A 14,801-nucleotide genomic window follows, 5' to 3' on the forward strand; every position below is an offset into this window, starting at 1 on the left:
TCTTCTAGGTCCTTGTTAAATCTTTCTTGCATCTTCTCAATCCTTGTCTCTAGGCTATTTATCTGTGATTCCATTTTGATTTCAAGATTTTGGATCATTTTCACTATCAATATTCGGAATTCCTTCTCAGGTAGATTCCCTACTTCTTCCTCTTTTGTTTGGTTTGGTGGGCAACTCTCCTGTTCCTTTACCTGCTGGGTATTCCTCTGTCTCTTCATCTTGGTTATATTGCTGCGTTTGGGGTGGCCTTTTTATATTCTGGTAATTTGTGGAGTTCTCTTTATTATGGAGCTTCCTCACTGTGGGTGTGGTTCTATCAGTGGCTTGTCAAGGTTTCCTGGTTAGGGAGGCTTGTGTTGGAGTTCTGGTGGGTAGAGCTGGGTTTCTTCTCTCTGGAGTGCAGTGGAGTGACCCGTAAAGGGTTATGAGACATCAAAGGTTTTGGGATAATTTTGAGCTGCCTGTATATTGAAGCTCAGGGGAGTATTCCTGTGTTGCTGGAGAATTTGAGTGTTATGTCTTGTTTTGGAACTTGTTGGCCCTTGGGTGGAGCTTGGTTTTGGTGTAGGTATGAAGACATTTGATGAGCTCCTATTGCTTAATGTTCCCTGAATTCAAGAGTTCTCTAATGTGTTCAGGCTTTGGATTTAAGCCTCCTGCTTCTGGTTTTCAGTTTTATTTTTACAGTAGCCTCTAGACTTCTCCATCTATACAGCACCGATGATCAAACATCTAGGTTAAGGATGAAAAGTTTCTCCACATTGAGGGACACTCAGAGAGGTTCACTGAGTTACAAGGAGAGGAGAAGATGGAGGGGGTAGTTAGAGGTAACTGGAATGAGATGCAGTGAGATCAAAAGAGGAGAGAGCAAGCTAGCCAGTAGTCACTTCCTTATGTGCGCTCTATAGTCTGGACCACTCAGAGGTATTTACGGAGTTATACGGGGAAGAGGAGAGGGAGGAAGTAGACAAAGGTGACCAGGAGGATAAGAGAGAGGAATGAGAAGGAGAGAGACAAATCCTGCCAGTAACCACTTCCTTAGGTGTTCTCCACCGTCTGGAACACACAGAGATTCACAGAGTTGGATAAAGAAGAGATGGGGGAGAAAAGAGACAGAGGCCACCTGGTGGAGAAAAAGGAGAGTCCAGAGGAGGAGAGAGTGGTCAAGCCAGTAATCTCACTCTCAGGTAAACTTGGGTAGTGAAGTTTTGGTTTTTAAATGTACAAAATTGACAACAAAAACCTAAGAGCAAAGATTAAAAATCTAGAGTAGAGGTTGGATTTTCAAAAATACAATATTAAAGAAAAGAAGCAGAAGGAAAAAGGAAGAAAGAAAAAAAAGAACAAGAATTATTAAAAAAAAAAACAAACAAAAAAACTACAACAACAAAAAACAAACAAAAAACCACCAACAACCATCCAAAGACTATATTTGGTGTTTGCCTTTAAAAAAACAAAAAAGTCTTTTTTTTTTTTTTAATAGTAATAGTAGGTTATAGAAATAAAAATTCGAGGAGAAAAAGAAGACTTAACAATTAAAAAAAAGTTAGAAAAAAGAAAAAAAGAAAAAAAAACAAAAAACAAAAAAACAAAACAAAAAAAAAGGAATGATTTTAAAAATAGTAAAAATATTTCTGGCCCTTCTCTGATGTTGTGGGCCGTGTGGGATCACTTCCAAGGTGGTTCCCTCTGTTTAACTTCTTCTGTTTGCTGGTTTTTTAGGCTCAGTAGTTCAGTCGCGCTGTCGGGAGGGGGGATGCTGCAAACAAATAGCACTGTCATGTGCACACAGTGTCTCAGCCCCGCTTGACCTGTCCCTTCTCGCAGAGCACAAACCGCTCCAGCTCTACGATGCTCAGCCGGGAACCGTCTGGGGCCAGCCCTAGGCTGCGTGCACTTCCCCGGTCCAAGCTGCTCAGGTTCAGCGCTCAGGCAGCCCTCAGAGGCACAGATTCGGCTGGGACTGCGCTTTGTGCCCTTCCCAGGTCCGAGTAGCTCAGGAGTTTGGCGAGCGCAATTGCTGCGGCTTGTCACCTTTTCTGCCGCTGCTGCTCAGCTTTCTGGGTGGTTTAATTATTTATCTATTTTTCCTTCCTGTTATGTTGTCCTCTGTGTTTCAAGGCTCGCCACAGACTTGGCAGGGAGAGTGTTTCCTGGTGTTTGGAAACCTCTCTTCTTAAAATTCCCTTCCCGGGACGGGCTTCCCTTCCCGGGACGGAGCTCCCTCCCCACCTCCTTTGTCTCCTTTTTTGTCTTTTATATTTTTCCCTACCTGTTTTTGAAGACAATGGTCTGCTTTTCTGGTTGCCTGATGTCCTCTGTCAGCCTACAGAAGTTGTTTTGTGGAGTTTGCTCGGCGTTGAAATGTTCTTTTGAGGAATTTGTGAGGGAGAAAGTGGTTTTCCCGTCCTATTCCTCCGCCATCTTTACAGTGCCTCTGCTATGGATTTAAAATCCCCCCAGGGTTACTCACCCTTCGGTTTCACTCGAGCCCCACGTTGGGTGCCAGATGTTGGAGATTACAAGTGAAATGACACATAACAAGACACACACAAGAGACAGACGACACTCACACTCTGGCCGGAGGAACAGAACTGGGCAAAAAACTAATTGCCGTTTATTATAAAAGCCCCCAAAGCAGAATTCCAGACTGCATGAGTAAGCCTTTTCAGCACAGCGCAGGTGCATACATGTTATCGTATAGCAAAGGGGAGTAAAATCCTAGTCTACTGCAGAGTCTGTACAAAGCCCTCTATTCCTTCTTTATCACAAGAAGGGAATGCCCCCTTGTTTGCAAGGGACCATCAAACTCAAGGCTGTGTCCAGACTCTTTGGCAGAATGCCTCATTTGAAGGACGTCCAGCCCTAGCAGAGAGGCCTGTTTGCAGGCACATCTCTGCTACCCTATTAACCCTTCAGTCAACCCTTTAGTTATGCCTAAAAGCAAGTATCTTGGGAAATGCTAGTTACTTCACTGTTTGAGCTAGAATTTCTATTCTCGACTCCTATTTCAGATGAATAATAAATACTACTGCCTCAGTGAAATTGATAGACATTGCCAAGTTATTGCTACTGTCATATTGCATAAAAAGCCCCACAAAGATACAATGTTAATTAATAATTTGTCTTATTAACATTAAATGTCTCATTATTAAATTTGCTCTTATTGTCAATTGTTTTGAGGAGGAAATCCCTAGTAGAGATGACAGTTCCTGGTATGAGAGGTGTTTCAATGAGACAGCTGGAGTTGAAAATATTCCTTAAAATAATCATCAATTAACTACCTCTGGTTTGCTAAAGTGGTAATTTCTACTTTATCGTACTCAGTTAAAAATGTCTTCCCTTACTAGTCCCTGTCCTTGGATTATTTTACCAATATTTTTACTGTGTTTCTGGGTAAGCAGATTTATTATTAATAAAACTGACACTGTACTAAAAATTCAACTTTTGCAGGGCATAATAATATATGTCATGTGTAAATTATAATAATTTGAAAAGGTTTATTTTTCATTTGTAGAAGTTGGGTTTTTCCATGGTTCCAAGATAATTTGTCTAACTCATAGATGATGGATAATGGCACCCCAGTCATGAACTATCTCCTGACATTCCCTTAGTGAAAGAGACATATCCATGACATGAAGAACCACAATGGCCCCACCTTATAAAGTTTTTAGCTCTGCTAGAGAGATCAAGTTCCTAATTAACATTAAAGGAAAATTTAGTGATAGTTGGGCAAGTTAATGATAAGATCACTGGGATAGTGACTTTAGAATAACTATTTTATATAACCTTATGAATGAATTTTATTTTAACCAGCAAAAGAAATATGTTAACCTATTGGCAAGAATTTATCATGTGCATGTATGACTTATTAATAGTTTTCAAATCCAATTGCCAAAATTAAGTCTTCAAATTTTACCATACTGAAAGAGTCCTATTTTCAAGAGCTGGTGGCCTTTAAAGAAACTGAAGCATAAAAACGTAAGCACTTGTTACTTTAGTAACACTGAGAATTATAGCATTTGTCTTTAGTGGATGCTTAGAAAATGTTGCATATTCTGTAGCCATAAAAGGTATATGACAAATATTTTTACCTAGATACTGAACATGAGTAATGCCTATTATGATTTAGAAAGAACACAAAATCTGAAAAATGAGATAAATGCTTTATCTGTCAATAAATTATTAATAAATTAATGAGTCTGCAAGTGGTGCAATAAAAAATGACATTATTCTATATTTTGCTTGTTAATTCTAGCTGTAGTTTTCTTTTGCAATATTGTAAGCTGAGGCTCCCAAAGCCTGTTTTGTTTTTTTTCTTCTGCTACCAAATGCTAGAATTCCAGTGCTTAGAAACTTGAGAATGCTTCCTATGAAAACAATCTCAGAAAAATATTAAGGGGAAAGTTATTAAATGTCTATATCAATACTTTCTAAGAAACACTTGGTATTCTCAATTTTTGATGGTCTGTGTATGTATGCTCAGTCAATAAGTCATGTCTGACTCTTTTGTGACCCCATGGACTGTAGCTGGCCAGGATCTTCTGATGATGGGAGTTCCCAGACAACAATACTGATGTGTATTGCCATTTCCTCTTCCAGGGGATCTTCCCAGCCCAAGAATTGAACTTGCATCTCCTGTGTCTCCTGCACTACCAAGTGGATTCTTTACTACTGAGCTACCTGGGAAGGACTTTGATGGTACGGTTTTCTTTTAATTTATATATTTATGATTGTTATTAGGTAGGACATTGCCTCACCAGGGTTGAAAACCGTTAGTATACAACAGAGGAAAACTGGAGAATGTGAAAATGATTGCTCTTTATAAATTATTACCAAAACATATCACTGTGCAGAAGAAAATAATTTATCTTCTCAGTTAAGTTCAGTGGCTCATTTGTGTCCAACTCTTTGTGACCCCATGAACCACAGCACGCCAGGCCTCCCTGTCCATCACCAACTCCCAGAGTTTACCCAAACTCATGTCCATTGAGTCGGTAATGTCATCAAATCATCTCATCCTCTGTCATCCCCTTCTCCTCCTGTCTTAAATCTTTCCCAGAATCAGGTTGTTTTCAAATGAATCAGCTCTTCACATCAGGTGGCCAAAGTATTGGAGTTTTAGCTTCAACATCAGTCTTTCCAATGAACACCAAGGACTGATCTCCTTTAGGATGGACTGGTTGGATCTCCTTGCAGTCCAAGGGACACTCGAGTCTTCTCCAACACCACAGCCCAAAAGCATCAATTCTTCAGTGCTCAACTTTCTTTATAGTCCAACTCTCACATCCATACATGACTACTGGAAAAACCATAGCTTTGACTAGATGGACCTTTGTTGGCAAAGTAATGTCTCTCCTCTTTAATATGCTATCTAGGTTGGTCATAACTTTCCTTCCAAGGAGTAAGCGTCTTTTAATTTCATGGCTGCAATCACCATCTGCAGTGATTTAGGAGCCCCCCAAAATAAAGTCAGCCACAGTTTCCACTGTTTCCCACAATAAATGTCATGTGTATGTCTCATTTTTTAATGTGAAATGTGATATTAGAGGAATTTTTCATTTGGTTTGCTGTTTAAGACCTGGTGCAACTCTTCTATGAAAAAATAAAACAAGGTATGCTCACAGTGACATTGAACATTTCTTACACAGACTTGCATTCAGTTTAGTTCAGTTAAGTTCAGTCACTAAGTTGTGTGTGACCCCATGAATTGCAGAACGCCAGGACTCCCTGTCCATCATCAACTTCCGGAGTTCACTCAAACTCACATCCATCGAGTCAGTGATGCCATCCATCCACCTCATCCTCTGTTGTCCCCTTCTCCTCCTGCCCTCAATCCCTCCCAGCATCAGGGTCTTTTCCAATGAGTCCACACTTCGCGTGAGGTGGCCAAAGTATTGGAGTTTCAGCCTCAGCATCAGTCCTTCCAATGAACACCCAGGACTGATTTCCTTTAGGATGTACTGATTGGATCTCCTTGCAGTCCAAGGGACTCTCAAGAGTCTTCTCCAACACCACAGTTCAAAAGCATCAATTCTTCGGCACTTAGCTTTCTTCACAGTCCAACTCTCACATCCATACATGACCACTGGAAAAACCATAGCCTTGACTAGATGGACTTTGTTGGCAAAGTAATGTCTCTGCTTTTCAATATGCTATCTAGGTTGGTCATAACTTTTCTTCCAAGGAGTAAGTGTCTTTTAATTTCATGGTTGCAATCACCATCTACAGTGATTTTGGAGCCCCCCAAAATAAAGTCTGGCACTGTTTCCACTGTTTCCCCTTCTATTTCCCATGAAGTAATGGGACCAGATGCCATGATCTGAGTTTTCTGAATGTTGAGCTTTAAGCCAACTTTTTCACTCTCCTCTTTCACTTTCATCAAGAGGCTTTTTAATTCCTCTTCACTTTTTGCCATAAGGGTGGTGTCATCTGCATATCTGAGGTTATTGACATTTCTCCCAGCAATCTTGATTCCAGCTTGTGCTTCTTCCAGCCCAGCGTTTCTCATGATGTACTCTGCATGGAAGTTAAATAAGCAGGGTTACAATATACAGCCTTGACCTACTTCTTTCCCGAGTTGGAACCAGTCTGTTGTTCCATGTTCAGATCTAATATAGTATTAATATTTACTTCCTCATAAAATTGCACATTAAAGGGAGCAGCTACTTATTTTAATTACATAAGTAATTTACAGGCGTATTGAGTCTGTGAGCTTCCAAATTTACAGACACCATTTCTAGAAAATGATCAGTCACCTAGGTGTGCAGTCTGAAATCAACTAAATTTTGAGGCAGTTTACTGAGATTCTTTTATACAGCAGCTCTACAGTGAGCTGCTAAGGTTATTGAGACAGTCTGATTAAGGCAATATTACAGCGTATTTTAAAGCTATATTGAGAGCAATTTAATGTGGTTTAGCAGGCACTTCTCTATTTTGTAGTGACCTAGGAACATAAAAATGTGTAATCCAAAAAAAAATCCAGCAAAGTAGATACAAAATGTAAAAGATTAGATTCACAATGTGTTGACCTGGTAAGTTCAATTCCTTTTGCCAAGTTACTTTTTGATCTTAACTGGTTTTCTGAAATTTGTAAGATAGAATCTAGTGTGGTTGATAATTTTCCTGCATATACTTAGCATGCTACTTGAGAAACAACTCTCTTATTTTTGTTGTGCTTGTGTCCTTTTAATGGAGTAAGCTATTTTGTAGGATAATATTATTTGGCAATAGATATTGAATGAGAAAACCTATTTGAATATCCATCTAGCTATATGAAGGCATTTACAACTATACATATAAATCCATATACTGTTATGCATACGTAATTCATTGAGGTTTACTTCTTGCAAGCCAAGTTCTATTTTATATATGAGACATATTTAATTTTTACAAATCTATAGGTTTGATAATATTTCTACAAAGAAAGAATCTGAGATTTAGATAAATTAACTGAATTTCTCAAAATTATATACCTTATAAGTGGGAAAATTAGAATTAAAGTTCAATTTTAACTATTTCAGCATTAGAGCTCTTTAATATGGCATTCTTCTCTTCTAGACTCTGTCAAATTGATTCCATATTTTAAATTTTATGATCTACTAACCACAAATGAAGACTAGCAGTTCTTCACTTAATTATGTATTTGTAGCAATCATAAAGCATTAAGATTGACAGATGCACATTTGTTAGACAGCTCTCCCTCATAGTCATGCTTCTGATTTAAAGCGACAGTGTTATCTGATGGCTTCTAACATAACACTGTTGCTAGAGTTATATGATGTTAATCCTATTTTATTGAAAATTTGAACCACAGTCTCCCTAACTTCATCACACATTTTCAGATTGTATTTCCTTCCTTTGATAAATTTCTGAGTTAAGTTTCATTATTGTAATTTAAACAATAAAAGTGGGAGATATCATCTTTTGCTACATTGAAATCTATCCACTGGTACATGGTAAGGAAAGGGAAAAAATAATTCAAAGCCTATGTGTGTGTGTGTGTGTGTGTGTGTGTGTGTGTGTATGAACTGCTTATATGAGTGTATATATACATATATACATGTACATATATATGATTTATATCACTGTCTTTCAGCCTAGGATTCCAAGAATGTATATTAAGCAATGAAAACACATTTGTCATTACATATTTTGTTTTACAATATTACCTAACACCAGTTAGTATTTTAACAGGAACCCAAAGGCAATGAACAAAATTTTAAATTATGGGTAACTCCTTCACTCATTTTAGATTCTGTACTCAGAATTTCTTCATCCTGCTTTTTTCTCCTTCAAGCAGATGATGGCTTGTGCTGCTGCTGCTGCTGCTAAGTCACGTCAGTCGTGTCCGACTCTGTGTGACCCCATAGACAGTACCCAACAGGCTCCTCTCTCCCTGGGAGTCTCCAGGCAAGAATACTAGAGTGGGTTGCCATTTCCTTCTCCAATGCATGAAAGTGAAAAATGAAAGTGAAGATGCTCAGTCATGTCTGACTCTTAGTGACCCCATGGACTGCAGCCTACCATGCTCTTCCATCCATGGGATTCTCCAGGCAAGAGTACTGGGGTGATTGCCATTGCATTCTCCACTGGACTGATATAAACTGTGAGAAGGAAGAAACAGAGTACACAAAAATCAGAATTTTTTAAACAGGAGGCTCTTAGAGCAGTAGGCTCTCTTATTCACAGGTGATGCTAATGCTCTATGTTGTTGCTACTGTTCAGTTGCTAAGTCACGTGGGACTCTGTGATCCCATGGACTGCAGCAGGCCAGGCGCCTCTGTCCTCAGCTGTCTCCCAGAGTTTGCTCAAATTCATGTCCATTGAGTTGGTGATGCCATCCAACCATCTCTTCCTCTGTCACCTCCTTCACCTTGTGCCTTCAACCTTTCCCAGCATCAGGGTCTTTTCCAATGAGTCAGCTCTTTGCAAAAGGTGGTTAAATTATTGGAGCTTCAGCGTCAGTCTTTCCAATGAATATTCATAGTTGATTTCCTTTAGGATTGGTTGATTTCATCTCTTTGAAGTCCAAGGGACTCTCAAGAGTCTTCTCCAGCACTACAATTCAAAAGCATCAAATGCTCATTGATCACTTATAATTTGAACTTTCTAAAAATCCTATGCTTCATGGATTTGTCTGTGATAAATTCAATCATAGTTTAGTTATATAACAAACTAGAGCCCTCTAAGGTGCTGTGCTGGGAACCAGCTGGGGCAGCTGGCCTCGTGGGCAGACAGGCAAGCCGGCACACCAGGCTGGGAGCTATTGTGAGGGGCCCGCGCGGGAGGGCTCGGGGAGCAGCAGGGGCACCCTGCAGGCCTGGTGCTGCTTTGCTGCGGGCTCTGGCCACCTGTGAGGCAGTGCCGCTTAGAGCGTTGGGGGCAGGGGGAACTAACTGGTGCTCCTATGTGGTGACCAGCACCCTCTCGTGCCACGTGCAGAATGGCACCTACCTGCAGAGGGTGCTGCAGAATTGTCCCTGGCCAGTGAGCTGCCCTGGGAACAGCTACAGGGGCTTCCCCGGTGGCTCGGTTAGTAAAGAGTCTGCTTGCGATGCAGCAGACCCGGGTTTGAGCCCTGGGTCGGGAAGATCCATCTCCTGGAGAAGGAAATGGCAACCCACTCCAGTATTCTTGCCTCGAGAATCCCATGGACAGAGGAGCCTGGTGGGCTACAGTCCACGGGGTCGTGCGAGTCGGACACGACTGAGTGACAGCTACAGAACAGGGGTAAGACCCACGTACAAGGTGATGCACAAGACGATGACCGCCTGCCAGTGAATATGTGGCCTCCAGGCCCTGGCCGCCGAGCTGCAAGGAAGTTGAAGGTTCTTCTGGTTTCGTGGCCCCGGGGGTGGTTGGGCAGCGCCACCTGGCGGTTAGCCCTTGGGGCCCACAGGCTTCTCTGGTTTTCTCAACTGCAGCAAAGTGTCGAATTGACTGAGCAGCTGAAGGTGCTGGAGGCCAAGGTAGCAGGGCTGACTGTCACGGAGTGTGCAGGGCCCCGACCCCAGCTGCCCCACTGAGGACCCTGCCCCACCTTGGGGCTCCCCAGTTGCCCAGGGCAGCTCCGGAGATGGAGGCCTTCGAGGGCTGCCAGGAGCCAGAGAAAACCAGAGGCCACCTCTGTTCCCTTGAGATGATGGAGTTGGTGCCCAGGGGCTTCCTGGGCCCACTGGCCCCACAGGAGACCCCGGCAGTGGGGGCCCAGTGGGGATGAAAGGTCCACCAGGTTTGCAGCGTCCCCCAGGGAGCTCTGGTCAGGCCAGAGCTGCGGGTACAACAGAGAGAGGGGACCTCCAGTGCCCCCAGGCCCTCTTGGCCCCCCTGGCCTCCCTGCCCCACCCCCCAGCCCCTGTTGGATCACCCTACAACCAGATCTCCCAGCCTGAAGACCTGTTTCTGTCCAACACTTTCACTGAGACCAGCAGCCACTGGCCCCTTGGACTGGCTGGGTCCCCAGGCCCCTCCCCAGGATCCATGGGTCCTCCTGGACTTCCTGGCCCCATGGGCATTCCTGGGAGTCCTGGATATAAGGGACCCCCCCCCCTCCCCGCTCCAGGCCCCACTGTACCTAAAGAAATCTCAGGCCACCCTGGAGAGAAGAGCCAGAGGACTGCAATGGGAGCCCGGACCCCAAGTCTCTAGAGGGGCAGTGGAGAGAACCTGGCTGCAAAGGAGACTTTGGTGAGAAGAGCTCACTGCAACCAGAGGGGTCAGGGACAAGCCTTGCCACCCCCAGGGGCACCTCCAGCCTCCTGAAGGGCAAAAGGGAAGGACACACTGCCAGCTCCTAGATCCTGGCCCCCAAGAGCTGAGACAAGACAAACTGAGGATGGTGGTGGCCCCATGGGGAGGGCCAGGCCAGGCTTCCCTTCCCAGCCTGGACTGGGTCAACTGTCCCCGGGGCCTGCTGGTCCATATTTATTAATATCCTCAGGGTGCCTTGTGCCACCTGGGCCTTTGGGTGGGGGTCTTGGTCCTGGTACCCCGTGCATGTCCGCCTTCCATGAGGTTGAGCAGGGACTGGGGCCTGAGAGGGAAGTGTGGCCCTGGTGAGAGGGCTCAGGACTCTGGGCCTCAGTTGCCCTCTGTGAAGTGGGGTGATGCAGGTCTGCGGCAGGGATGGCAGGTTTGGAGCTTCTGTGGTCTCATCAACTGCTCGGCCCTCCACACTTCCGGGGATAATGAGGGCAGGCAGTCTCAGCCTCCCCGCTCCCCAGCCAAACCTGGGGAGCCCACCTGCACCCCTCCTCTCCTTGTTTTCTGGTGCTGGGTTCCTGACCCTGAGGTCAAGCTACCTGATATGACTGGGTGTTCAGGGCTCCTGTGTCAGTTCTGACCACTGAACCCTCAGTTCCTTCCAGGGGCCTGGAAGAGGGGGCCGCCTGCTCCCACAACTGCCTGTGACTGCCACAGCAGGTAGATGTGTATCAGCCAATAAAGGCCTCTGCCTGACTGCCAAAAAATTAAAAAACAAACTAGAGACACCAGGTGGCATCTTTTCTTTAAGCCCAACTCTTGATACATGGTAGTCTTTCCAAAGTTGTATGTCTTCTATCTCAGTATTTGTGTTACCTTGAAAAACATTTAACAATTTGCTAGAGGAGACTTTGGTGAGAAGAGCTCACTGGTATGTTTTAATTACCTGATTTGGCAAGGAACCCATACTGAAACAGTATTTTCCTTTGTAAATCATTTATTTATCACTTTGTTAGGGATAATATTGTTATTATTATTTTTTTCTTTAGCCTAGATCAACAAGGTATAGCAAAGAATTCTGAGAGTGCCAGGCTGCGACGGTGCAGGAATGGCCGGGAGGAGCTACCCCGCGTCCGAGGTCAGAGGTCAGAGGTGGTGGCCAGGAGGAGACACCCCACATCTGAGATCAGGTGCGGACGGGAGAAGCCACCTCGTGCCTGAGGCCAGGGGCGGTGACCCTGAGGAGCCACCCTGAGCCTGAGGCCAGGGGCGGCAGCTGGGAGAGGCCACCCATGCCCGAGGCCAGGGCCGGCGGCCTGGAGGAGTAACCCAAGGAGCAGTGGCTGCACAGGTGCAGGAGGGCCTAGAGGAGCTATCCCAAGTTGAAGGTCAGGAACGGCAGAGGTAAGGAGATACCCCTCAACCAAGGTAAGGAGCAGAGGCTGTGCTTTGCTGGAGCAGCTGTGAAGAGATACCCCACGCCAAGGTAAGAGAAACCCAAGTAAGATGGTAGGTGTTGCAAGAAGGCATCAGAGGGCAGACACACTGAAACCATACTCACAGAAAACTAGTCAATCAAATCACACTAGGACCACAGCTGTGTCTAACTCAATGAAACCAAGCCATGCCTGCGGGGCCACCCAAGACGGGCAGGTCATGGTGCAGAGGTCTGACAGAATGTGGTCCACTGGAGAAGGAAATGGCAAGCCACTTCAGTATTCTTGCCTTGAGAACCCCATGAACAGTATGAAAAGGCAAAATGATAGGATACCAAAAGAGGAACTCCTCAGGTCATTAGGTGGCCAATATGCTACTGAAGAACAGTGGAGAAATAACTCCAGAAAGAATAAAGGGATGGAGCCAAAGCAAAAACCATACCCAGCTGTGGATGTGACTGGTGATAGAAGCAAGGTCCGATGCTGTAAAAAGCAATATTGCATAGGAACCTGGAATGTCAGGTCCATGAATCAAGGTAAATTGGAAGTGGTCAAACAAGAGATGGTAAGGGTGAACGTCGACATTTTAGGAATCAGCGAACTGAAATGGACTGGAATGGGTGAATTTAACTAGATGACCATTATATCTACTACTGTGGGCAAAAATCCCTTAGAAGAAATGGAGTAGCCATCATGGTCAGCAAAAGAGTCCAAAATGCAATACTTGGAGGCAATCTCAAAAATGACAGAATGATCTCTGTTTGTCTCCAAGGCAAACCATTGAATATCACAGTTATTCAAGTGTATGCCCCAACCAGTAATGCTGAAGAAACTGAATTTGAACGGTTTTATGAAGACCTACAAGATCTTTTAGAAACTAACACCCCAAAAAGATGTCCTTTTCATTCTAGGGAACTGGAATGTAAAAGTAGGAAGTCAGGCAACACCTGGAGTAACAGGCAAATTTGGCCTTGGAATGCGGAATGAAGCAGGGCAAAGACTAATAGAGTTTTGCCAAGAAAATGCACTGGTCATAGCAGACACCCTCTTCCAACAACACAAGAGAAGACTCTACACATGGACATCACCAGATGGTCAACACCAAAATCAGATTGATTATATTCTTTGCAGCCAAAGATGGAGAAGCTCTATACAGTCAACAAAAACAAGACGAGGAGCTGACTATGGCTCAGATCATGAACTCCTTATTATCAAATTCAGACTCATATTGAAGAAAGCAGGGAAAACTGCTAGACCATTCAGGTATGACCTAAATCAAATCCCTTATGATTATACAGTGGAAGTGAGAAATAGATTTAAGGGCCTAGATCTGATAGATAGAGTGCCTGATGAACTATGGAATGAGGTTCGTGACATTGTACAGGAGACAGGGATCAAGACCATTCCCCATGGAAAAGAAATGCGGAAAAGAAACGTGGCTGTCTGGGGAAGACTTACAAATAGCTGTGAAAAGAAGAGAGGCAAAAAGCAAAGGAGAAAAGGAAAGATATAAGGATCTGAATGCAGAGTTCCAAAGAATAGCAAGAAGAGATAAGAAAGCCTTCTTCAGCAATCAATGCAAAGAAATAGAGGAAAGGAACAGAATGGGGAAGACTAGAGATCTCTTCAAGAAAATTAGAGATACCAAGGGAACATTTCATGCAAAAATGGGCTTGATAAAGGACAGAAATGGTCTGGACCTAACAGAAGCAGAAGATATTAAGAAGAGGTGGCAAGAATACACGGAAGAACTGTACAAAAAAGATCTTCACTATCCAGATAATCATGATGATGTGATCACTAATCTAGAGCCAGACATCTTGGAATGTGAAGTCAAGTGGGCTTTAGAAAACATCACTATGAACAAAGCTAGTGGAGGTGATGAAATTCCAGTTGAGCTGTTTCAAATGCTGCAAGATGATGCTGTGAAAGTGCTGCACTCTATATGCCAGCAAATTTGGAAAACTCAGCAGTGGTCACAGGACTGGAAAAGGTCAGTTTTCATTCCAATTCCAAAGAAAGGCAATGCCAAAGAATGCTCAAACTACCGCACAATTGCACTCATCTCACATGCTAGTAAAGTAATGCTCAAAATTCTCCAAGCCAGATTTCAGCAATATGTGAACCGTGAACTACATGGTGTTCAAGCTGGTTTTAGAAAAGGCAGAGGAACTAGAAATCAAATTGCCAACATCCGCTGGATCATCGAAAAAGCAAAAGAGTTCCAGAAAAACATCTATTTCTGCTTTCTTAACTATGCCAAAGCCTTTGACTGTGTGGATCACAAGAAACTGTGGAAAATTATGAAAGAGATGGGAATACCAGACCACCTGACCTGCCTCTTGAGAAAGCTATATGCAGGTCAGGAAGCAACAGTTAGAACTGGACATGGAACAAGAGACTGGTTCCAAATAGGAAAAGGAGTATGTCAAGGCTGTATATTGTCACCCTGCTTATTTAACTTATATGCAGTGTACATCATGAGAAACTCTGGACTGGAAGAAAAACAAGTTGGAATCAAGATTGCCAGGAGAAATATCAATAACCTCAGATTTGCAGAGATACCACCCTTATGGCAGAAAGTGAAGAGGAGCTAAAAATCCTTTTGACGAAAGTGAAAGAGGAGAGTGAAAAAGTTGGCTTAAAGCTCAACATTCAGAA

General features: G+C 43.6%; 1 pseudogene; it reads left to right on the top strand.

The window, feature by feature from the left end:
- LOC108636215 lies at nt 3,649-10,799 on the top strand (annotated as a pseudogene).

Source organism: Capra hircus, chromosome 1 (assembly GCF_001704415.2).
Source record: "Capra hircus breed San Clemente chromosome 1, ASM170441v1, whole genome shotgun sequence".
Classification (NCBI taxonomy): Eukaryota; Metazoa; Chordata; class Mammalia; order Artiodactyla; family Bovidae; genus Capra; species Capra hircus.